Consider the following 25,320-nt stretch of genomic DNA (forward strand, 5'->3'; position numbering starts at 1 on the left):
CCGTCCGCCAGCCATGAGCCGCCAGAGCCGTCCGCCAGCCATGAGCCGCCAGAGCCGTCGCCAGCCATGAGCCGCCAGCCGTCCGCAGCCAGACGCCGAGCCGTCCGCCAGCCATGAGCGCCAGAGCCGTCAGCCAGCTGAGCAGCCAGAGCCGTCAGCCAGCCATGAGCAGCCAGAGCCGTCAGCCAGTCCGGAGCTGCCCCTCAGTCCGGACTGCCTCTAGTCCGGAGCTGCCCTCAGTCCGGTGCTGCCCCTCAGTCCGGAGCTGCCCCTTAATCCAGGTGGGTTAATTTGGAGGGTGGCCATTGGGAGGAAGCTACGGAAGCGGGGATTGACTATGGTGGGGTGGGGACAACGTCCAGAGCCAAGAGCCGCCACCGTGGACAGATGCCCACCCAAACCCTCCCTATAGGTTCAGGTTTTACGGGCGGAGTCCGCATCTTGAGGGGGGGGGGAAGGTACTGTCACGTTCCTGACCTTATTTCCTTTGTTTAGTATGTGTTTAAGTGGTCAGGACGTGAGCTGGGTGGGCATTCTATGTTATGTGTTTCTATGTTGGGTTAATTGTATTTGCCTGATATGGTTCTCAATCAGGGGCAGGTGTTTTACATTTCCTCTGATTGAGAACCATATTAAGGTAGGCTGTTCTCACTTTGTTTGTGGGTGATTGTCTTCCGTGTCAGTGTATGTACCACACGGGACTGTTTCGTTTGTCTAGTCTGTTCCTGTTCGTGCGTTCTTCGTGTTTTTTGTAAGTTTTCATGTTCAGGTCGGTCTACGTCGTTTATTGTTTGTAATCTATCAAGTGTGCTTCGTGTTCGTCTTGTTTAAATAAAGTAATTATGTCTTCACAACACGCTGCGTTTTGGTCCGATCCATGCTCCTCCTCAGACGAGGAGGAGAACAATCGTTACACATATTTGCAAAACCTAACTATTCAATGTCTTTGTTTCACAGGGAACATCCCTAATCGTTGTCTTCTCAGTAGGAGGGTGTTACGTTCCCAGTTTCTGTGTTGTAGCTTTTGTATTTGAGTGTTTGAGTGTGTTTCAGGAGATAGATTCCTGAAAACTCCCCAAGCAGCTAATTGATGATTGGAGAGCTGGCCCCCGCCCTCGTCAAGAAGCAGCTGATCTAATCACCATTGCCACCTGAAGATATAAAGACCAGTGTTCTGTTCAGAAAGAGAGAGAAAGAGGAGAGATTAGAGGGAGATTGAATGTTTTGGAGAGATCATTAGAGAGAGAAGGAGAAGAGATCAGAGATAGAATTGAACATTTTGGAGAGATCATTAGAGAGAGAGAGAGAGATGATAGGCAGGCTGAGATCCTTGCTGGAGAATTAGATTGTGATATAGTGTTGGTTGTGTATCAGAAAGTGTTATGTACTGTGTTAGTTGTTGTTGGTAGCAGCTTTGCTATGTCCTGTGTTTCTGAGTGTTTGTGAAATTGTTAATAATTATTCTGTTTCATTTGTTCCCAGGGGGGAAGGAGAAGGCACTTTGGGAGTGCTTAGGCAAGAGGCCCGCGGGCATACATATACCCGTAGTATATTTACTGTCTAGGCACACTAGGTAAGACCTGGGCGGACCACCCCTGTATTTTGGTTAGGGCACCAGGTGGTGCAAGTTAGGTAAGTTAAGTGGGTAGGCAGGTTAGATAGGAGAGGGGGAGCTTTGATATTTACTTTCTTTGCTTTGGTTCCGTCCAGCCCCTTTTCCCCATATTACTGTGTACGGAAATAAATCCTAGTAAACGGTAAATTCTGCTTTTGTGTCATCCTTACTCGCACCTACAGTCCATACCTCTTGCACTTCAGAGAGTTGAGTTGTAGCAGGGAGTTGCGTTCCCTCTTATAGAGGCGTGCGTAACAGAGGGGCTTATCATCTGGGGAGCCTCAACATCATCATGATGCTGACATGAAAGAGAAGAGTATCTCCAGATCAGAACACCTCAAGAATCACCAGCATAGAGGTATAGGGAAGAAACCTCACCACTGCTGCTCTGACTGTGGGAAGAGTTTTGCTAAACAGAAGGAATTTAAATTTCACCAGTGGATTCACACCGGTGTGAAACCGTACCACTGCTCTCAGTGTGGGAAGAGTTTCGCTGCATCTAAAACCTTAAAATCTCATCAGAGAATTCATACAGGGGAGAGCCCTTACCCCTYCTTTGATTGTGGGAAACACTTCAATCAATTAGGAGCCCAGACTACACACCAATGCATACACACTCGAGAAAAGTCTTATAGCTGTGATCAGTGTGGGAAGCGCTTCAGGAAATCAGACCACCTGACTACACACCAACGCATACACACAGGAGAGAAGCCTTATAGCTGTGATCAGTGTGGGAAGAGCTTCAGTCATTCAGGAGACCTGACTATACACCAGCGAATACACACAGGAGAGAAATCTTATAGCTGTGATCAGTGTGGAAAGAGTTTTGCTCTAGATTTCAACCTGACAACACACCAGTGAATACACACTGGAGAGAAGCCTTACTCCTGTCTATGTGGAAAGAGCGTTGCTCATTCAGCATCACTGAAAAACCACCAGAAAGCACAAACATGTCGTCTTTCATCTCCCTCCTCTCCGGCACCGGTTCCAGATCCCTAAATAAAGTTTAATAGAAAACATCTTGTGAAGAGTCATCCAACTCCCATTCTCTATCAGTTAACTAAGTCTGATTACCATGGTAACCTGTGTAGCATAATATGCAGCTCTGGATCCATAAGTATCAAGCATATTGGTGTAGGAGTGCTGTGTGTGTGTGGTGGAGTGGGGTGTTCAGAGCTGTATCTTATTTAAATAACTCATATTATCCATTAAATAATGTAGAATAATGTTTCAACAATAGAAGGTGTCTAATCCATTATCTGCTTCTCACTTCTTTTATATGTTGTTTTTTATTTGGACCAGAGGTCTCTTCTGGAATAAGTATGCTCCAAAAAGATCTAGACATATTTATTGTAAAACCCTTTACCAGGTTTTAGTGCAGCTGATTGGCCATACAGAAGAATGCTGCTATTGGAAATGTAGTTGTGGTTCTCATCTTCTGTCTCTCTGGCTTCATGTGGTTCAGGTGAGCATCTTTCTAAGACTTATCTTCTACTTTATCATTTTGATTTGTTATCAACGTAATTGTTATTCAATGACTGGTTCATTCATTTGTGTAAAAACACATGAAGAAAGCCTCCAAATCTGACAAGGGTCACAGCAGGGAATGGACAGGTGAGTTGAGGTCAAAATGTATTTATTTTCATTCAGATCTTTTTTATCAGTGCTTGATTAATCTTGCCTGGCACAGTGGAACCAATGAATAGTCCCAAGGTATATTGATCTGTCTTTTCTCCTCCAGGGAGACATAGTCCAGTTTATGACAACGTCTCAGGCATGGCCATGGTCCGTACTGCAGCACAGACGAGCAGGGTGAAGTTCACTACACCAATGTCCACCTCTCTTAATAACCAGGAAGTGCCTCTGTACTCCCCTGTCCAACTGCACCTACCCAAGAAAGAGGATGACGATGTCCAGTTTGATGATGTGAAATTCAACCACCCCACTGCTGCCACCTGGTGAACAAGTCAATCCATTACATCTCAGATAATCTTTTAATTAGATGGTACGTGTGCTTGACAGTTAGGAATGCATACAACACTTCTATGTTATGCAGACCAGCAGTTGTTTGGTTTAAATGTATTAACATCTACATGATGACTTAAAATGAGACCCCAGAAGTGAAGATTGATGACATGTTGCATCTCCTTTCATCCAGGCTGTATCACATCCGGCCGTCATTGGGAGTCCCATAGAGCGGCGCACAWTTGGCCCAGCGTCGTCCGGGGTAGGCCGTCATTGTAAATAAGAATTTGTTCTTAACTGACTTGCCTAGTTAAATAAAGGTTCAACAAAAATAAATAAATAWCAGACCTCCGGCACAAGAAGCTTGGGAGGACCCCTCTGTGCTATATACCACAGTCAACAAACCCAGAACCAAAAAGACCACAATCAACAGACCTGAACACAACAAGACCTGAATTCAGGATGGGCTTCCTCTCACTACCATATTTGGAAACGCCAAGCGGATGCTTCACATTTCTACATCCGGTGAAATATCTGTGTCATTGTTCTGTGATACTACAACAGAACAATTAGACATTTCACCAGATGTAGAAATGTTCCAAATGGTACCTTGTTCCCTCTAGTGCACTATGTAAGGAATAAGTGCCATTTTGGATGCACTCTGAACACAAGAAGTTTCAAGCAAAGTTGCATTATGGACAGGCATACTGCACTTGAATTRTTAAGGTAATAACACTTAATTAACTTCTTATGGCTGCAGGGGCAGTATTGAGTAGCTTGGATGAAAGGTGCACAGAGGTGCCCATATTAAACGCGCTGTCCCCAGTCCCAGTTGCTAATATATGCATATTATTATTCATATTGGATAGAAAACACTCTGAAGTTTCTAAAACTGTTTGAATTATGTCTGTGAGTATAACAGAACTCATATGGCAGGCAAAAACCTGAGAAGTTCCACTTCCTGTTTGAATTTTTTCTGAGGTGGCAGATTTTCAACCAAGCTCTCAATGAAATTACAGCGAGATATGGATGAGTTTTCACTTCCTACGGCTTCCACTAGATGTCGACAGTCAACAGAACTTTGTCTGATGACTAATGTGAAGGGGGGCCGAAGGAGACAGGAATGAGTAATCACTGCCACGAGTGATCACGCATTCACCATGCATCTTCACATGAGGAGGACGTCTTTTCCACCGCTCTTTCTGAAGTCAATCTAATTCTCCGGTTGGAACGTTATTCAAGATGTATGTTAACAACATTCTAAAGATTGATTCAGTACATCGTTTGACATGTTTCTACTGACTGTTACGGAACTTTTGGACATTTGTCACGTATAGTGGAGGCGCTTTGTGACTTTGGAATTGTTTACCAAAAGCGCTAACCAAAGTAGCTAATTGGACATAAATAACGGACATTATCGAACAAATCAAGCATTTATTGTGGACCTGGGATTCATAGGACTGCATTCTGATGAAGTTCATCAAAGGTAAGGAAACATTTATCATGTATTTTCTGGTTTCTGTTGACCCCAACATGGCGGCTAATTTGGCTATTGTTCTGAGCTCCGTTTCAGATTATTGCATGATTGCTTTTTCCGTAAAGTTTTTTTTAAATCTGACAGCGTTGCATTGAGAGGTATATCTATAATTCCATGTGTATAACTTGTATTATCATCTACATTTATGATGAGAATTTCTGTTGAAACGATGTGGCTATGCAAAATCATTTGATGTTTTTGGAACTAGTGAATGTAAGCGGTGTATATATGATTTGTTATAAATATGAACTTTATCAAACAAAACATGCATGTATTGTGTAACATGAAGTCATATGAGTGTCATCTGATGAAGAAATATCAAAGGTTAGTGATTCATTTTATCTCTATTTCTGCTTTTCCTGACTGCTATCTTTCGCTGGAAAAATGGCTGTGCTTATTGTGGTTTGATGGTGACCTAACATAATCGTTTGTAGTGCTTTCGCTGAAAAGCATATTTGAAATCGGACACTTTGGTGGGATTAACAACAAGAATACCTTTAAAATTATATAAGACACATGTATGTTTGAGGAATTTTAATTATGAGATTTCTGTTGTTTGAATTTGGCGCCCGGCACTTTCTCTGGCTGCTGTCATATTGATCCCGGTAGCAGGATGCAGCCATAAGAAGTTTTAAGCCAACCTTCATAGCATGTACTATAGGGTATACTGTAGCGTTTAATATAGTATACTATAGAGTCTACTATAGGGTTTGATATAATATATATATTATATATAATATAGGTCTGGGACAATTTCTACATGGGTCGCAGGCTCATGGCTTGAGACTGAGCTATGGCTTAAAGCTTTGCTTTGTTATCTGAATGGGAGCAAGATAAATACCAACTCGTCATTGTGCAGGTTTTGTTTTAGCTCTTTGCGTGTGTTTTAGCGAGAGGAAAATGCTGCCCATAATGTTGTAGGGTGTCATGGGTCATGGCACAACAAACTGGGAAATAATTTCTGTAACTTCATTAATGCACAAGACTATACACCCTATAGTAAAGGACTTAACATCGACTTAAGTCCAAAATATTGCCTAATGTCCACATTTTATTGACTTAAGTCCATGTTACATCTACATATCTCAAGTCTGAATCGGGCCCTTCATACACTCATGCAATTAACATTGTAATTGTTTTGATTTTTAGTAAAATGTTTTTTTAAATAAATATCATTTATCATGAGAATGATTCTGGGTTAAATCATCCCTTTTTAAACAAAAATATGTGCCCGTGCTTGATTTCACTTAGTACGCTCCATGTATTAAATAACACAATATAATCAGCTTTATTTAATGAGGCCAAACAATAAATCTACACAATGATTTAAATGTTTTCTCTTTCCGTCCTGAATGAGGTAAATCACAGGTCCCAGTCTCAGATTACTGTCGCCTGAATCCATTTCTCTTTCCCTGTCACACTTGTTCTTCCTCCTGGAAAACTCAAAGGTGTAGTCTACCATGGTCATGGTGTTTCTTTTGTTTGGCATGTTTTTCTTCCACTGTTTTAGCTAAGTCAGGTCAGAGTAGGTTGAAGAGTGTTCTGATCTAGCGCTTCAGGCAGGAAGAGCTCAGCGGGGGTCCGACATGTGACTCTGTGGGGGGGGGGGGGGAGGGGGGGGGGGGTACTGCGGAACATTGGCTCAGCGATGCTTGAGAAAGACAGTAGATTGTCTATTGTCCTCAAATGTTTTTTTTCAGAGCTCGCTTTACTATCTGGACTGACCTTTCTGCTGCACCATTCGAGGCAGGATGGTAAGCAGGAAGGGTCTGCTTGATTCCATTGTTTTTTAGGAATTGTTAGAAATCAGAAGAGACCAGCTGGGGTCCATTATCAGAGACAATTTATCACAATCCATAGGCTGCAAACAGCAGGTTTTCGATMAAGTTCGTTGACGTCATTGAAGTTATGTGAAAAACTTCCAACCACTTTGAATGGCTGTCGATTATCACCTCGTAAAGGAATGTTCTCACCTCGCAAAGGAAAGTTCTCACCTCGCAAAGGAATCGTCTCACCCAGCAAAGGAATTTTCTCACTGCGTTTTCTTTAATTAACGGCAGGTGAGTCAGAGCATCATGGTAACACAGTTCCGAGACCAGAGAGACAGCGGCCTCTGTGTCTAACTGCATGTCCAAATCCTTTACATCCAATGTCACATTCATTGTAACGCCCTTTTTCCCATTGGAAGTAGTGTAAACTGTATACAATTCAAACAACTTTGAATCTTATTCCCCCTCAGGAGACTGAAAAGATTCGGCATGGGTCCTCTGAACCTCAAAATGTTCTATAGCTGCACCATCGGCCTCCGACCGCAAGGCACTACAGAGGGTAGTGCGTACAGTCCAGTACATCACTGGGTCCAAGCTTCCTGCCATCCAGGACCTCTATACCAGGCGGTGTCAGAGGAAGGCCCTAAAAATGGTCAAAGACTCCAGCTACACTAGTCMTAGACTGTTCTCTCTGCTACCGCACGGCAAGCGGTACCGGAGCGCCATGTCTAGGTCCAAAAGGCTTTTTAACAGCTTCTACCCTCAAGCCATAAGACTCCTGAACAGCTAATCAAATGGCTACCCAGACTATTGACCCCCTTTACGCTGCTGCTACTCTGTTTACTATCTATGCATAGTCACTTTAACTCTACCTACATTTACATATTACCTCAATTACCTCAACCAACCGGTGCCCCTGCACATTGATTCTCTGTACCGGTACCCCCTGTATATAGCCTCACTAATGTTATTTTACTGCTACTCCTTCATTATTTGTTCTATTTTTTTTTACTTAACATTCATTTTTCTTACAACTTCACTGTTGGTTAAGGGCTTGTAAGTCAGTATTTCACTGTAAGGTTTACTACACCTGTTGTATTCAGTATTTCACTGTAAGGTTTACTACACCTGTTGCATTCAGTATTTCACTGTAAGGTTACACCAACCTGTATGTATTCAGTATTTCACTTGTAAGGTTTACTACACCTGTTGTATTCAGCATTTCACTGTAAGTTTTACTACACCTGTTGTATTCAGCATTTCACTGTAAGGTTTACTACACCTGTGGTTTTCAGCACGTGACAAATACAATTTGATTTGATTTGAATCATCCTCCTTACTCTTGCATTGCTCTCAGCAGCATCAACATACTGTTTCTGTCCTGCTCTGCGGTTCCTACATGCAGAGGCAATGTCCAACTTTAGAACAGACATGCATTTCTTATTTTTGAATCTTCAACCATGAGCAGAATGTTTTCTCTGCACCTGAGCATGGTTGTGTAGGGGAAGGGTCTCCGAGACCCTCCCCATTAGTGATTAAGGGGACCTTAATATTCATTAGTTCTGCTGCAGGCCTTATAATAGATACTGTTGCTGTGTGTCTAAAACTCTGACACTATACGTTGCACAAGCATCTATATTAGTCTTTGTGTTATGCTCTCGCTGTTGAAAGAATGTGCCTGCAGGCTAGGCTTGAGTCAGACCGGAACAACGTACAGAGCTGAGATGTAAACAATGTCTGGTTTGACACTTTGATCTCGTCTGACAGTGGAAAATTCTAATGATACTTAGAATTCCGAGAAGCTACTGTACTAGGTTACCTTATCAGGTAACCTCAGCTTATTGCTGCACATATACATTGATGTAGGTATCACACCACCAGGAGTGATCACAGGTATATAATCAGCTGCACCCTTTGATTGGTTGCAGAACTTACTCAGACACACATGCTGAGTTCCCATTGTTAACATCTGTCTTCAATTGCATTAATAAAGGTTCGATTGGTTCACTTAAAGAATACAATTATCTGACTGCTGATTTCACCAATAAGCCAATGATTGACAAGGAACAAGGAACCTAACCCGACAGTTGCTGACCAGAATTCTCTTGCCTTGTGTCATTATTTTTATACTGTTTCTCTCCATTGTCATTCCTGCCCTTGAACTGTCCTTTTCCTCTCCTGGGAAATGTTTTAGCATTTTTATTCACTGCATTTACTTTTCTTGGAAGCTAACTCCATTGATTATGCCATCTCACATGCCTTTCTGAATGTTAGACCTTCTCTGCTAGCATCTTGTGCTGCAAAGCTTCAGAGCACAGTCCACTTACAAACTGATCTCTCAATGCCTTTCCTAGATATGGACCAAAAACACAATTAGCTGACAGCTATCGCAAAGCTACGCATAATCAGACACATACTCTCCTTACGTTTTTTCAAATTAAATTGCTCCGCAATCACCAAGAGGTTTTGGTTTGGAGTGAGTTAGCAACACTAGCTTCAGTTCCTCATACTCCAAATCAAATCAAAGTGTATTTGTCACGTGTGCCGAATACAACAGGTTCTTTACAACCCTACAGTGAAATGCTTACTTACAGACTCTAACTAATAGTGCAAAAAGGTATTAGGTGAACAATAGGTAAGTAAAGAAATTAGAACAACAGTAAAAAGACAGTGAAAAATAACAGTAGCGATGCTATATACACCGGTTAGTCAGGCTGATTTAGGTAGTATGTACATGTAGATATGGTTAAAGTGACTATGCATATATGTGAACAGAGAGTAGCAGTAGCGTAAAAAAGAGGGATAGGCGGGTGGTGGATGCCAGGACACAATTCAGATAGCCCGGTTAGCCAATGTGCGGGAGCACTGGTTGGTCGGGCCAATTGAGGTAGTATGTAGTCCGGGTAGCCATTTGATTACCTGTTCAGGAGTCTTATGGCTTGGGGGTAAAAACTGTTGAGAAGCCTTTTTGTCCTAGACTTGGCACTCCGGTACCACTTGCCATGCGGTAGTAGAGAGAACAGTCTGAGACCGGAGTGCCTGGGGTCTTTGTCAATTTTTAGGGCCTCCTCTGAATAGGCTTTGTCGTGCCCTCTTCACGACTGCTTGGTGTGTTTGGACCATTCTAGTTTGTTGGTGATGTGGACACCAAGGAACTTGAAGCTCTCAACCTGCTCCACTACAGCCCCTCGATGAGAATGGAGCGTGCTCGGTCCTTCTTTTCCTGTAGTCCACAATCATCTCCTTAGTCTTGGTTACGTTGAGGGATAGGTGGTTATTCTGGCACCACCCGGTCAGGTCTCTGACCTCCTCCCTACAGGCTTGTCTCGTCGTTGTCGGTGATCAGGAATACCACTGTTGTCGTCTGCAAACTTAATGATGGTGTTAGAGTCGTGCCTTGGCCATGGAGTCGTGCCTGGCCATACACCAAGTACTGCAAAGTACTTGGTGTATCAGGTGTGATCAGTCTCTTTTAGCTTTTACTTGGTACTCACCCGGATCCGGGAGCACCCCCCACAGTAAAAAAGCTGACTAGCATGGCCTAGCATAGCGTCGCAAGTAAATACAAGCATCTAAATATCATTAAATCACAAGTCCAAGACACCAGATGAAAGATACAGATCTTGTGAATCCAGCCATCATTTCTGATTTTTAAAATGTTTTACAGGGAAGACACAATATGTAAATCTATTAGCTAACCACGTTAGCAAAAGACACCACTTTTCTTACACCACCATTTTTTTACTCCATCAGAAGCTATCACTAATTCGACTAAATAAAGATATATATAGCCACTAACCAAGAAACAACTTCATAAGATGACAGTCTGATAACATATTTATGGTAAGCATAGGTTTTTTAGAAAAATGTGCATTTTTCAGGTATAAATCACAGTTCTACATTGCAGCTACAATCTGAAATAGTGCGAAGCTGCCAGAATAATTACAGAGACCAACGTCAAATAAATAATTACTCATCTTAAAACATTTCTGAAAAATACACAGCCTACAGCAAATGAAAGCCCAACATCTTGTGAATCCAGACAATATTTCAGATTTTCTAAGTGTTTTACAGCGAAAACACAATAAATCGTTATATTAGCATACCACATGAGCTAACATCACCCCAGCATTGAATCCATGCAAAAGGGGCGATATCGTTATCGCCACCAAAATATATTAATTTGTTCACTAACCTTCTCAGAATTCTTCAGATGACAGTCCTGTAACATCATATTACACAATGCATATAGCTTTTGTTCGAAAATGTGCATATTTAGCAGCATAAATCGATGTAATCTGTCAAAACATTGCATGCATTCCAGCCGGCGCCATCTTGGATTAGCGCCTATTATAAATAAAAAAAACTATTCATAAACTTGACTAAAAAATATAAGTTGGACACCAATTGAAAGATAAATTAGTTCTTAATGCAATCGCTGTCGTGGATTTTTTAAATTAACGTTACTAGACATATAGTATGCGTTGCAGCCAGACCAGTGCCTGCAAACATGCTGATCAAACACGATTACATTTTTCCACATAAATACGAAATAACATCATAAATAGTTCTTACTTTTGGTCGAGCTTCCATCAGTATCTTGGGCAAAGTGTCCTTTCTCCAAAAAATGGTTGCTTTGTTGTAAAACGTCCCCTTCACCTTTAGAATGAGCTGATAACAGTAGCTCTGTCGCACACACATGTCCATTTCCTCAAACTCAATAATAAGAAAATTCAGAAAATTAGCAATATACTCGCATAAACTGATAAAAATCGGTTTCAAATAACTTCGTTATGATGTTTCTAACACCTATAACGAATTAAATCACAGACGGATATATCTTTGTTCGATAACTAGTGCTTTTGAGCATGCAAATCCGATTCCCTCCTGCGTCCTGGCGGCGGGTCGAAAGGAATGGTCACGTCACTCCATCCCCTTATAAACTCTGAGAAAAACGGAGAGAGCCCATTCCACTTCTCATTGGTTACTGACATCCAGGGGAAGGCGGGTGCAGTTCATTTCCAGCCATAGCATATACACAGGCTTAAAAACTGAACCCAGATCAGAGCTTAGGTTTCAGAGCTTCGCAAGTCATGTCAGGATTTTCGCTGTAGATTGAGTTCTGGTCCACCCACAGACATAATTTCAACGGTTTTAGAAACTAGAATTTGTCTTCTATCCAATAGTAATAATAATATGCATATTGTACGAGCAAGAATTGAGTACGAGGCAGTTTAATTTGGAGACGCAAAATGTCGAAGTTGAAACAGCACCCCCTGTATTCTCAAGAGGATTTATTAATAGTCCATATGTCTCAGCACCGATCACAGAAAGAAACACACTGACATTCTTGTCGTCTTTAATGTCATTTGCAAACATCCATAGCTCCAAAATCTCAAGATGGCATTCAAAATCCTCCCACGATTCTTTGTACTCGTCCACTTGTCCGCCTTGCATAGTAGCCATTTTCCATCGCTACTGTTCTCTGGGCTAATATCTTCTGCAGAAGTTCTGTATGTTCTTCCTGACAGTGGATGGCTGCTCCATTTACAATCCACGCGTTTGTTCTTTTGAATCCATTTGTAGTATTTTAGGTTTTATCACCTATAGAACAACTAATAATAACAACTGGACAGGAGAGAGGAGCTCATTTGGGAAATTTTACTAATCCAAAACATGGTAGTAGGGGCATGTTTGAGGCAGCACGTTCTATCAACGTATCAAAGTTCAGAGGTCACAGGATTAACTGTAAGAGGCTTAATACAGTTGTTTTCCAGCCACTAGGGGGTACTCGGGTGAAGCTAATGGGAAATAAATAAGAAAAGTTTAAGTGGACTGGGGAAGAGGAAGAAAAATGAACAAAAAATGCTGTAAATGGCTYTTACACCGTGCTGACATGATTAACATTCAAGTGAACAGTACCTTTCAAGTTGGTGTTTATATTTTAAGCTCATAGAAAGGGTAACATAACCAATCAGGTAAGTGATAATTGTATCTAGGCAGATTACCATGTTCATTTAAAAAAAAATTATATATGTTTTACCTTTATTTAACTAGGCAAGTCAGTTAAGAACAAATTCTTATTTACAATGGCGGCCTACACCGGCCAAACCTGAACGGCGCTGGGCCAATTGTATGCCGCCCAATGAGACTCCCAATCACGGCCGGATGTGATGCAGCAAGGATTCAAACCAGGGATGACAGTGACGACTCTTGCACTGAGATGCAGTGCCTTCGACCGCTACGCCAATTGGAGCAGTCTATTACACCATCCATCCACCAGAATAGAATAGACCTACACATAGTCTGTGTCTGAACTGGCATCCTATTCCTTATATACTGTCAGGTGACATTTCAGATGCAGCCATCCTCTCTAACAGTTAGAAGCCAAACAAATGATGTCAGGAACTCCAAATGTCATTAAGTCACTATTGGGGATTGTCGACCCAATGACGTCTCACAAATCATCATCGCCATGGTGATGCTCCATGACATCATTTATTTGGACGGTTGAAGTGTTGTAGAAGAGTGGGCGTAGCAGCACTACACTCTTAGAAATAAAGGTGCTATCTAGAACCTTAAAGGGTTCTTCAGCTGTCCCCATAGGTGAACCCTTTTGAGTTTCAGGTAGAACCTCTTTGGTTCCAGGTAGAACTTTTTAGGGTTCCATGTAAAACCCTTTCTACAGACCAGATGCTTTTTAACTTTCTGTGGAGAAACCGTCACCGTCACATTAGGAAACTGTTGCATTGAACACTTATGAGTATGGTGGGCTGAATTTCTGGACATTCCTCCCTTAAATAATACTTTTAAGATCAATTTGATAAAGCACTTACTAAGAAGACCCACTTCTATGTGGAACTGCATTCCCCATCATGTCTTTTCTACTTTTGGTGGCCTTAACTTCATGTTGGTTTGCTATTGACAAAGTTCCAGTGAAACTCTTCTTTTCATTGTCAGGTTTTCGAGTCATGGTCCTTCATTTAGAAGCATAATTTCTCTCCACACGTATATTATATCTGGAATAATCAGCACATATTGTGTAACAATAAATCTTTGTTTTTAGAATATTGGTTCAGAAATAATATCCTATTGGTGAGACAACTTGTAAATGCAGAGGGTCTTATTATGACTCATTCTTATCACTTTACAAGATCCCTACAACGCCTAAAGAATTTACAATTGTTTTAGTCTCCATTCCCTCAGGTGTTGCTTTAWTATTCAGGAACATGTTAAGACCCTCAGAACCTACCTTAGATTACCGCTGTTGACTCAATAGTAGTAAAGATTTGTTTTTGTTTTGGTCCATTCAACAACATAGCGATACTTGCCTTGTATCAACAGGATTTTGTATCTTATCGTATATACCTAATGTCATGCCTTATTGAAATCGTTTTATTGATAAATATGTTGTCTCACACATACGTACTTACTAACACAATTAAGGAAGTTTTTAATAAAATTATTCATTCATATTACCCTGCCAACCACTACATGAAGTTAAAAAAATAGATACATTAAAATTGAACCAATTGTAATCACCACCCAGAAACAGTGTTGCATCTTTTTTTAATGGTATTCATGTAAAGAATCTGATTTATAATGGAACAAATTCATGAAGATTTGACACAATTATGGAGAGATGTACTGCATGAATTCTTTACCTACGATGTAAATAATTTGGATGGATATTTGTATTTGTTGTTCACCCGCCGTACAGTAGGTGGCGGCAATAGGTGTAGTCTGCCATTAAACCTTAAAGAAGAACAAGAAAACAACAAATTATGCGGACAGCAAGCGGCGACAGTTCATATCATACAAAGAAACAGTAGCTTCCACAATGGATCGGGTAAGTCTGGTTTTAACATTATATGCCCGGTGTGTTGTATAAAATGTCTAGGCTTAGTTTTCATCATCTTTGAACCTCCACATTGCTGTGTTCTGTTTGGGCGGCAGGTAGCCTAGTGGTTAGAGCGTGTGGGCCAGTAACCGAATCCCCGAGCTGACAATGTAAACATCTGTGTTCTGTCCCTGAACAAGTCAGTTAATCCACTGTTCATATGCCGTGATTCTAAATAAGATTTTTTTTCTATATCGGACTTAACTAGTTAAATTTTAAAAAGAGCCTACAACTATATCAGTTGTATTGTAACGACCCTGGGTTTATAAGCGCGGATGCGACTCTGCCGCTCGAGCATTCTTTTGCGGCATTCGATAGCGCGCTGGACTTCGGGCTAGAAGGTCGAGGGTTTCGAGACCTGCTCCCAGCTTGTTTCATTACAGTATTTATTATGGATCCCCATTAGCTGCAACGCAGCAGCTACTCTTCCTGGGGTCCAGCAAAATTAAGCAGTTCATACAATCATGTTTAGGAATCTGTGACTTTAACCTAATTCTATCCTTCCTCCCTAAGTGTTCACATTCCTTCACTAATTTCTTACATATTAGCCATTATTTAACCAGATATTCAAGTGCCGTTCTAACAAAGAAAAGAAATGGCTGCAGTCCAAACGCGTTGTTTTTCCCTCGGGTATCCCTGTCGAAACCGGATGCAGTTTGATGTTCCATTTTAGGAGGTCTAATCCCTAACGTTGGCCCTCGATTTAGCTTGAAGGAGCGAGTGAACAACTTTGGTCACTTGCGGGGTTGATTTGACCCACAAGTCATTGCAAACTGTAGTCACATGTCAAACTCTGGTGGCCGCTAAGTGTCAAATTTAATCAACAACCAGCATTTCGGTATCTCAGTAAAAAATTGAAGCTAGTTTGCAAATTAAAATATATATATTAGTGTTGGCAAATTGGCTTAGTTTTGTAGTGAGGAGTGCAATTCTGAAATGTATTGGAATAAATGACCAAACTATAAAACTACTAGCCAGCTATGGTAACTGTAGCTAGCTAGCTGACAGGAGTGCTAGTTGGGGATTTTCCAGTACCTATACTGTTTTCTTAGTAGTAAGTAAGCAGAATCGATATAGGGTTAACCATTAGTATATGTGTAAGCAGAACCAATGTGTATGTGCAAGCTGAGTCAATACAGGCTTAACCATTCGGGGTCATGCCTGGTCTTGTGAAGGCTATTGGACATGTGTGACGGATGTGAAATGGCTAGCTAGTTAGCGGTGGTACGCGCTAATAGCCTTTCAATCGTTACGTCACTTGCTCTGAGACTTGGGTGACTGTTGTTGATGTGTGCAGAGGGTCCCTGGTTCGCGCCCGGGTCGGGGCGAGGGACGGACGTAAAGTTAAACTGTTACACATGCACATTAGTTAATCATTGATAGTTACATTAGCCTGGTCTTGTGAAGGCTATTGGACATGCTCATTAGTTAATCATTGATAGGAACCACTAGACATGTACCTGTATTAGGAAGGTACAGTTGAAGTCAAGTTTACATACACCTTAGCCAAATACATATAAACTCAGTTTTTCACAATTCCTGACATTAATCCAAGTAAAAATTCCCTGTCTTAGGTCAATTATGATCACTTTATTTTAAGAATGTGAAATGTCAAAATAATAGTAGAAAATGTTTATTTCAGCTTTTATTTCTTTCATCACATTCCCACATTCTCCAACACTCTATTATTTGGAATCATTGCCTTTAAATTGTTTAACTTTTGTCAAACGTTTCGGGTAGCCTTCACAAGCTTCCCACATTATTGGACCAATAATTCCACGACACTAGCTAGATACGTTGGCTTACTAGGTACATTGATAGCTTTAGGTTGGTTGTTTTTAAGTTAATCTTCAAGATTTCCACCAAGGACGTTGCCTCCGATCATCACTCTCCCTCGCTTGGTTAAGGGACATTTTAAGGTACACTCGGATGTAAAACGCAATTCAAGGGCGGACGGTTTAGGGCCGAGGAAGGGAAAAATGGGACCATTATAGCCAATGAGAGGGCAGATATGCGTGTTTTCACTAGTTGCCACAATGTCGAACATCTATAACGTACTTTATTTATTTAGGGTTAGGCATAACGTTAGTGTTTTAAGGTTAGGGTTAAAATCACATTTAAAAAGATAAGTTGTAGAAATGGGTGTGGTTTATGGCTTTGTTGTGGTAACTAGTGACCCCCCCATTTGACCCTCTTGCTTCTCCTCTTCCGTTTGTTGTTTTAAATGACTGGTTATAAGAAATATGTGGAAACTAGCCCATGCCCACCAATCCAATGCTCTTAGATTTGTGGGTTGTAGTGTACGATTGAACATTTCAGGTGGAAGGAGATGTTCGAGGGATGCACCTAAATCAGAGGTTTAGACTGAATTAATACAATATTTGGTTTAATGATCAACTAGTAAACTTCTTGTGGCCAACAGAACAAAGCTAGTCCGTCCCCCTACACTCTCCAGGAGTCCCCAGGTCAACCGCCTCTCCGTACTTTACTGCTGGTTCTGGTCGACTGCAGGAAAACACTRGRGCAGAATGGAACTGAGAGACATGAAGGAGGAGAGGAACATGGAGATTTGATTTCATTAAGTAAGAACCATGTGGATTAGATTACAGTCTGCTTCTGTAACAATTAATTCATTAATTATATATTGATTAAATATCTGGTCGTTCCACCCAATTTTGAGAAGTGTAACTTGGTCCCCCCCAAAAATGTTTGATTTCACCTAATTTTAACATTCTTTCATGAAGAGCACATGTTCAACTTCATAAAAACATGTTTTCCCATCTCAAGAGGTTATATGAAAGTACATAATGTAGGACGTGCCAGTGTGCTAAATAAAGTAGCAGGGGATTACTGAGAACAACAAAACCACTAGTTTACAATGGTGAAATAGTCCTTTAAATCAGCCATACATTTGCTTAYGACAGGGGTAATGGGAAGCTAGTTTYGTTCCACAGGGAGTGAAAATTGAATGCAAGCTTCAATTCTACCWTATCAATTTATGGGTAAAATGGTTCACTTGTTCAGTTTTCTACAAAAAACACCAGAGAATTGATAAAAAGACTAGAACCAGCTCACCTGCCTTTGCTCTATAAAAATGACTATTTGATGTTCAATGTTTCTTTTGCCCAAAAATTTAAGAAACAGTTTCACCATATTTAAACATGGGTTGACCTTAAAATGAGGGACAGATGTAAATAAATCACTAATTACATTAAATAAATACTGTTCAGAAATGACTGTCAAAGTAACCAAATAACTAGTGCTTTACATGCACACTAATCATTTCCTATGAAACTGATTATGGCAGTAGGCTGARTTTGGCATTAGTCATGTAAACACCTTACTCTGCTGATCTTAATTGGTGTAAGGTCATAACAGAAGGAAGCATACGCCTTTAAAAACACCTGGTTTTCTGATCGATCTTTAGAATGATTAGGACATGTAAACACTTTAATCAGAGTTATAGATGTCTATTTAATTTTTGCATGTTCTAACACAAGCAGCGCCAGCTAACTTCTTTTGACCGAGTCCAGTGAGATCAGGAAAAACTGAAAGTATGCAGCTTAGAAATAGTTTCACATACAAACGTTATACTGCTTTAATAAACATAGTCGAGGTGGTAGAACGTTTATTTTGATTGACCATTTTCAGTATTTATCAAAGTCCCATCAGGTAGGTGTTCATGTAAACAGGTTTATTAGGGAAATTGTTCTTTCAAAGCATTTCAATGTTTTAATCAAACTCTTATACTAATTGACTATTCACAATAATCGTATTATTCTGCACTTGTAACTGTACTCAATTATGGTAAAACTTGGAGAAATTATTGTATTAGTTGGGTTAAATTTTTTCTAGAAGTTACACAGGGTTGATGGTGGGACTTGTCACAATTCAGAATTGTCACTTTATCAAGTTTTATTTCATATTATTTCATAACAGATTTAAAATGTAATACTGGGGCACAATTTCTACTGGAAATATATGAAAGGGACGCAAAAGGCCTTAATTTCATGTAACGCCCCATCTGTTTATGGACCCATATTTGCAAAACGTAACTATTCAATGTCTTTGTTTCACAGGGAACATCCCTAATCGTTGCTCTCTTAGTGGGAGGGGCTTATCATCTGGGGAGCCTCAACAACATCATGACACTGACATGAAAGAGAAGAGTCTCTCCAGATCAGAACACCTCAAGAAACACCAGCATAGAGGTATAGGGAAGAAACCTCACCACTGCTGCTCTGACTGTGGGAAGAGTTATGCTAAACAGGACTTGACTATTCATGAGCAAATTTCACACCGCGAGAGAAACCGTTCCACTGCTCTCAGGTGTAGAAGAGTTTCGCTGCATCTAAAACTTTAAAATCTCATCAGAGAATTCATACATGGGAGAGGCCTTACCCTGCTTTGATTTGGGAAATACTTCAAACAATCAGGAACCCAGACTAAACACAAACACACAGGAGAGAAGCCTTATAACTGTGATCAGTGTGGAGAGTTTTGATCAATCAGGAGCCTCACTAGACACCAACGCATACACACAGGAGAGAAGCCTTATAGCTGTGATCAGTTGGGAAGAGTTTTACTCGAGATTACACCCTGACTGTACACCAGCGCAACACACAGGAGATAAACCTTATGCTGTGATCAGTGTGGGAAGAGCTTTCAATCACTCAGGAGACCTGACTATACACCAACGCATACACACAGGAGAGAAGCCTTATAGCTGTGATCAGTGTGGAAGAGTTTCACATCATTAGGACACCTGACTAGACACCAGCGCATACACACAGGAGAGAAACCTTATAGCTGTGATCAATGTGGAAGAGCTTCAATCAATCAGGAGACCCGAACTGCACACCAGCGCATACACACAGGAGAGAAGCCTTATAGCGTGATCAGTGTGAAGAGCTTCAATCGTTCAGGAAATCTGACTACACACCAACGCATACACACAGGAGAGAAGCCTATAACTGTGATCAGTGTGGGAAGAGTTTCAATCAATTAGGACCAACTGATAACACCAACGCATACACACAGGAGAGAAGCCTTATAGCTGTATCAGTGTGGAAGAGTCAATCACTCAGGATCCTGACTAAACACCAACGCATACACACAGGAGAGAAGCCTTATAGTGTGATCAGTGTGGGAAGAGCTTCAATCAGTTCAGGTACCCTGATGAACACCAACGCTACACACAGGAGAGAAGCCTTAAGCTGTGATCAGTGTGGGAAGAGCTTCATCACTCAGGACACCTGACTATACACAACGCTTACACACAGGAGAGAAACCTTACAGTGTGATCAGTGTGGAAGAGCTTCATCAATCAGGAGACCTAACAGTACACCCAGCGCATACACACAGGAGAGAGCCTTATAGCTGTGATCCGTGTGGGAAGAGCTTCAGTCAATCAGTACACCTGACTATACAACACAGCGCATACACACAGGAGAGAAGCCTTATACTGTATCAGTGTGGGAAGAGCTTCAATCGTTCAGGATACCTGACTACACACCAGCTCACACCACACGGAGAGAACCTTACTCCTGTCTATGTGGAAATAGCTTTGCTCATTCAGGGTCACTGAAAAAACACCAGAAATCACAAAATGTTTCTTTCAATCCTCCCTCCTCTTCGGCCACGCGTTCCAGATCCCTAAATAAAGTTTCAATAGAAAACATTCTTTAAAGAGTCATCCATTTCCCATTCTCTAACAGTTTACTAAGTCTGATTACCATGGTAACCTGTGTAGCATAATATGCAGCTCTGGATCCATATGTATCAAGTGTCTTGGAGTAGGAGTGTGTGTGTGTGGTGGAGTGGGGTGTTCAGAGCTGTATCTTATTTAATTAATTCCTTTTATCCTTTAAATAATAATAGAATAATGTTCAACAATATTAGGTGTGTATTCATGCATTCAGTAGATCAATATATAAATCCATTATCTGCTCAACCACATCTGCTTCTCACTTCTTTTATATGTTATTTTTATGGACCAGAGGCCTCTGAATAAGTTTGCTCCAAAAAGATCTAGACATATTTATTGTAAAACCTTACCAGGTTTAGTGCAGCTGATGGACATACAGAAAATGCTGCATAGGAAATGTAGTTGTGTTTCTCATCCTCTGTCTCTCTGGCTTCATGTGTTCAGGTGAGCATTTTTCTAAAGACTTATCTTTCACTTTATCAGTTTGATTGTTATTCAATGACTGATTCATTATTCTGATTCATTAATTAAAAAACATGAAGAAAGCCTCCAAATCTGACAAGGGTCACAGCAGGGAGTGGACAGGTGAGGTGAGGTCAAAATGTTTTTTTTTCTTTCAGATCTTTTCATCAGTGCTCGATTAATTTTGCCTGGCACAGTGGAACCAATGGAATCGTCCCAAGGTATGCTGTCTTTTCTCCTCTCCGGGAGACTCAGTCCAGTGTATGACAACGTCTCAGGCAGCACAGACGAGAGCAGGTGACGTTCACTATGCCAATGTCCACCTATCTTGCTCCAAAACCAGGAAGTGCGTCTGTACTCCACTGTCCAACCTCCTCAACCCCAGAAAGGGATGAGGATGTCCAGTACGTGTGTGTGGAAATTCAACCTCCCCCAGTGCTGCTACTCGGTGAGCAGGTCCAGCATTACAACATCTCAAGAGGATTTTGAAATGAGATGTACTTGGGCTGACATGTTGGAATGCATACACATACTTGTATGTAATGCAGACCAGCAGTTGTTTCGTTTAAATTGATTAACATCTAGATGATTACTTAAAATGAGACCCCAAAAGTGAAGATTGATGATGACGTAGCGTCTCCTTTCATAACAGACCCCCGGCACAAGAAGCTGAGGAACACTCTGTGCTCGATACCACAGTCAACAAACCCAGAACCAAGAAGACCACAACCAACAGACCTGAATACAAGATGATCTTTGATGCGTCCCAAATGGTACCTCTAGTGCACTATGTAGGGGATAGGGTCTAATTTTGGATGCACTCTGAACACAAGATGACTCTGCCTGGGATTCAATCAAAGTTCCATACTGAACTTGCATTTGAAAGGTAATAACGATTGTAATCATCAGGGAAATTGTCTTTTAAAGCTGTGTTGTCGGCGGCTCAGAAGAAAGAAGTCTTTCTATTTTTGTTACTTTTTATTATTAAAAATAGGGTCTACTATAGGGTTTAATATAGTATACTATTGGGTTTAATATAGTATAATATAGGGTCTACTATAGGGTTTAATATAGTATACTATTGGGTTTAATATAGTATACTATAGGGTCTACTATAGGGTTTAATATAGTATACTATTGGGTTTAATATAGTATACTATAGGGGCTACTATAGGGTTTAATATAGTATACTATTGGGTTTAATACAGTATACTATTGGGTTTAATACAGTATACTATAGGGTCTACAATAGGGTTTAATATAGTATACTGTGTGGCTTTCACAAGGGCGGTAGTAGCACTGGACTTTGGTAGGTAGGCATACTGATTTGTGCACTCAGATAAAACTGTTGGCATTAGTTATTTTTTTTATTTTTATTAAGCTCTCCTGGATTTTTCCAAGGCATGAGGTTTGACTGGAGGCCCATCTCTCTCTCTCGTTGTACATGGTTTTGACACTAGGTAAGGGACACACATTGGCAATCTTCCAGGCAGCAGGAACAGTCCCCGGCCAGTAGGAGGTGTTAACAATGTGTGTCATGACAGGTGCTAGATCTTCTGCATGCTCTTTATGTAGCCAGGCTGGAATGCCAACAGGCCCACACGCTTCAGTGGGTTCAGTCTGGTTAGAGCTTGCTTTATCTGGCTAATGCAGCACAGCTCAACCTGCCTTGTAGGCATGGGGAGGGGGAAGGTGGCAAGAGGTGTGGTGCTTGTGTAACAGATGTATAATGTACTCTCCATGCGTTGTGTTTTCTCAAAATAAACGGCCAGTGGTCCCAGTTGAGCATCATTTATTTCTGTTGTTAAATGGGAAACAGCACGTTAGTTGTGCAGGGCTTAACAGTATTGATGGCTGTCGATGGCAAAATCCCTTGCATCACATTTTCCTACTGGGCGAACAAAATACAAAAATACAATACAAAATATAACATGTGTAAATACCTGTTGTTAAATGGGAAACGTTAGTTGTGCAGGGCTTAACAGTATTGATGGCTGTCGATGGCAAAATCTGTAGCATGAAGACAACTGTGTTAGCAGTGGCTTATGTGACCATGACATCGGTGTATGCCAGCTAACACACTTATTTACAGCAATCATATGCCAAAGCACATTCCAGAAAGCCCCTCAATCCCTAACAGGYACCATATACCCACACATGTATAAATCAGTAACGTACAGCAAACTTGTACACATTGTAAAATAGAAAACAGTATTCAGAACGCGACCTACCCCTTGCATCACATTTTTTGACCTGACGTTCGCGATCTCCCCCTATCTGCAAGCGGGGCCAATCACAACACACCTTATTATCATCAGAGTTGAACTAACCAATAAGAATGCTTGAACATTAAATACACATTTCTTTAGAGGCAAGTGGAAACATAACCAACCCTGTTACACTTGTCCATGCTTCAGCAAATAATACATTCAAAACATCGTTGTCTTCAATTCCCTCGATCTGTTTTCTTTTGTCCCAGTCCTTTGTTAATGTAGTCCCACAATTCCTTAGGGGTTTTCTTATTTAGGTCCTGGGGCCTGTTGCACAAAACTAGGATAAGGGATTAAGCCAGGATATCTTGGTGATCCTGGCTCAATTGATCCGTAATCCGGTTGCACTAAAGATGGATAGGGGGCAGGAGGATATGTTATGGTATAAATTACCATGGAGATTTATTCTGTGGAGCTAGCCTGCTCCAGACCAGGCTAAATTCCAGGATCTATTTAATCTCATCCCTAATGTCAGTCAGCAGTCACCACAAATGGAAACCAATAGTTATTTCACTGCTCACTATACATTGTTATCACATATAACTAGACCCACTGNCCTGACTAGACACCAACGCATACACACAGGAGAGAAGCCTTATAGTTGTGATCAGTGTGGGAAGAGCTTCAATCATTCAGGTACCCTGAGTGAACACCAACGCTTACACACAGGAGAGAAGCCTTACAGCTGTGATCAGTGTGGGAAGAGCTTCAATCACTCAGGACACCTGACTATACACAAACGCTTACACACAGGAGAGAAACCTTACAGCTGTGATCAGTGTGGGAAGMGCTTCAGTCAATCAGGAGACCTAACAGCACACCAGCGCATACACACAGGAGAGAGGCCTTATAGCTGTGATCAGTGTGGGAAGAGCTTCAGTCAATCAGTACACCTGACTATACACCAGCGCATACACACAGGAGAGAAGCCTTATAGCTGTCATCAGTGTGAGAAGAGTTTCAGGATGTCAGATCACCTGATTAAACACCAACGCATACACACAGGAGAGAAGCCTTATAGCTGTGATCAGTGTGGGAAGAGTTTCAATCAATCAGGACACCTGACAATACACCAACGCATACACACAGGAGAGAAGCCTTATAGCTGTGGTCAGTGTGGGAAGAGCTTCAATCGTTCAGGATACCTGACTACACACCAGCTCACACACCGGAGAGAAACCTTACTCCTGTCTATGTGGAAATAGCTTTGCTCATTCAAGGTCACTGAAAAAACACCAGAAATCACAAAAATGTTTTCTTTCATCTCCCTCCTCTCCGGCAGCGGTTCCAGATCCCTAAATAAAGTTTCAATAGAAAACATCTTGTGAAGAGTCATCCATCTCCCATTCTCTAWCAGTTWACTAAGTCTGATTACCATGGTAACCTGTGTCGCATAATATGCAGCTCTGGATCCATATGTATCAAGCGTCTTGGAGTAGGAGTGCTGTGTGTGTGTGGTGGAGTGGGGTGTTCAGAGCTGTATCTTATTTAATTAATTCCTTTTATCTTTTAAATAATAATAGAATAATGTTTTCAACAATATTTAGTGTTATTCATGCATTCAGGAGATATATATTAAATCCATCATCTGTCACACAGTCTGCTTTCTCACTTTTTTATATGTTATTTTATATGGTACCAGAGGCCTCTAGACTAAGTTTGTTCCAAAAGATGTAGAATATTTATTGGTAAAAACATTTACCAGGTTTTAGTGCAGCTGATGGACATACAGAAGAATGCATCCTATAGAATTGTAGTTGTGGTCTTCTCATCCTCTGTCTTCTGTTCATGTGGTTCAGGTGAGCATTTTCCTAAGACTATCTTTCACTTTATCAGTTTGACTTGTTATTCAATGACTGATTCATAATTGTGGTAAAAGAACATGAAGAAAGCCTCAATCTGACAAGTGTCACAGCTGGGAATGGAAAGGTGAGTTGAGTCAAAATGTATTTTTTTTCTTTCAGATTTTTCATCAGCTGCGATTAATTTGCCTGGCAAAGTGGAACAATGGAATCGTCCCAAGGTTGTTTTATCTGTATTTTCTCCTCTCCGGGTGAGACTCAGTCAGTGTATGACAACGTCTCAGCATCGCACA

At 41.0% G+C, this 25,320-nt stretch overlaps 1 pseudogene; it reads left to right on the forward strand.

Moving 5' to 3' along the window:
• Positions 1 to 1,878: 1,878 nt before the first annotated feature.
• LOC112068660 (zinc finger protein 420-like) lies at positions 1,879 to 24,546 on the forward strand (annotated as a pseudogene).
• Positions 24,547 to 25,320: the final 774 nt, after the last annotated feature.

This window comes from Salvelinus sp. IW2-2015, unplaced genomic scaffold (genome assembly GCF_002910315.2).
Source record: "Salvelinus sp. IW2-2015 unplaced genomic scaffold, ASM291031v2 Un_scaffold640, whole genome shotgun sequence".
In the NCBI taxonomy this organism is placed as follows: Eukaryota; Metazoa; Chordata; class Actinopteri; order Salmoniformes; family Salmonidae; genus Salvelinus; species Salvelinus sp. IW2-2015.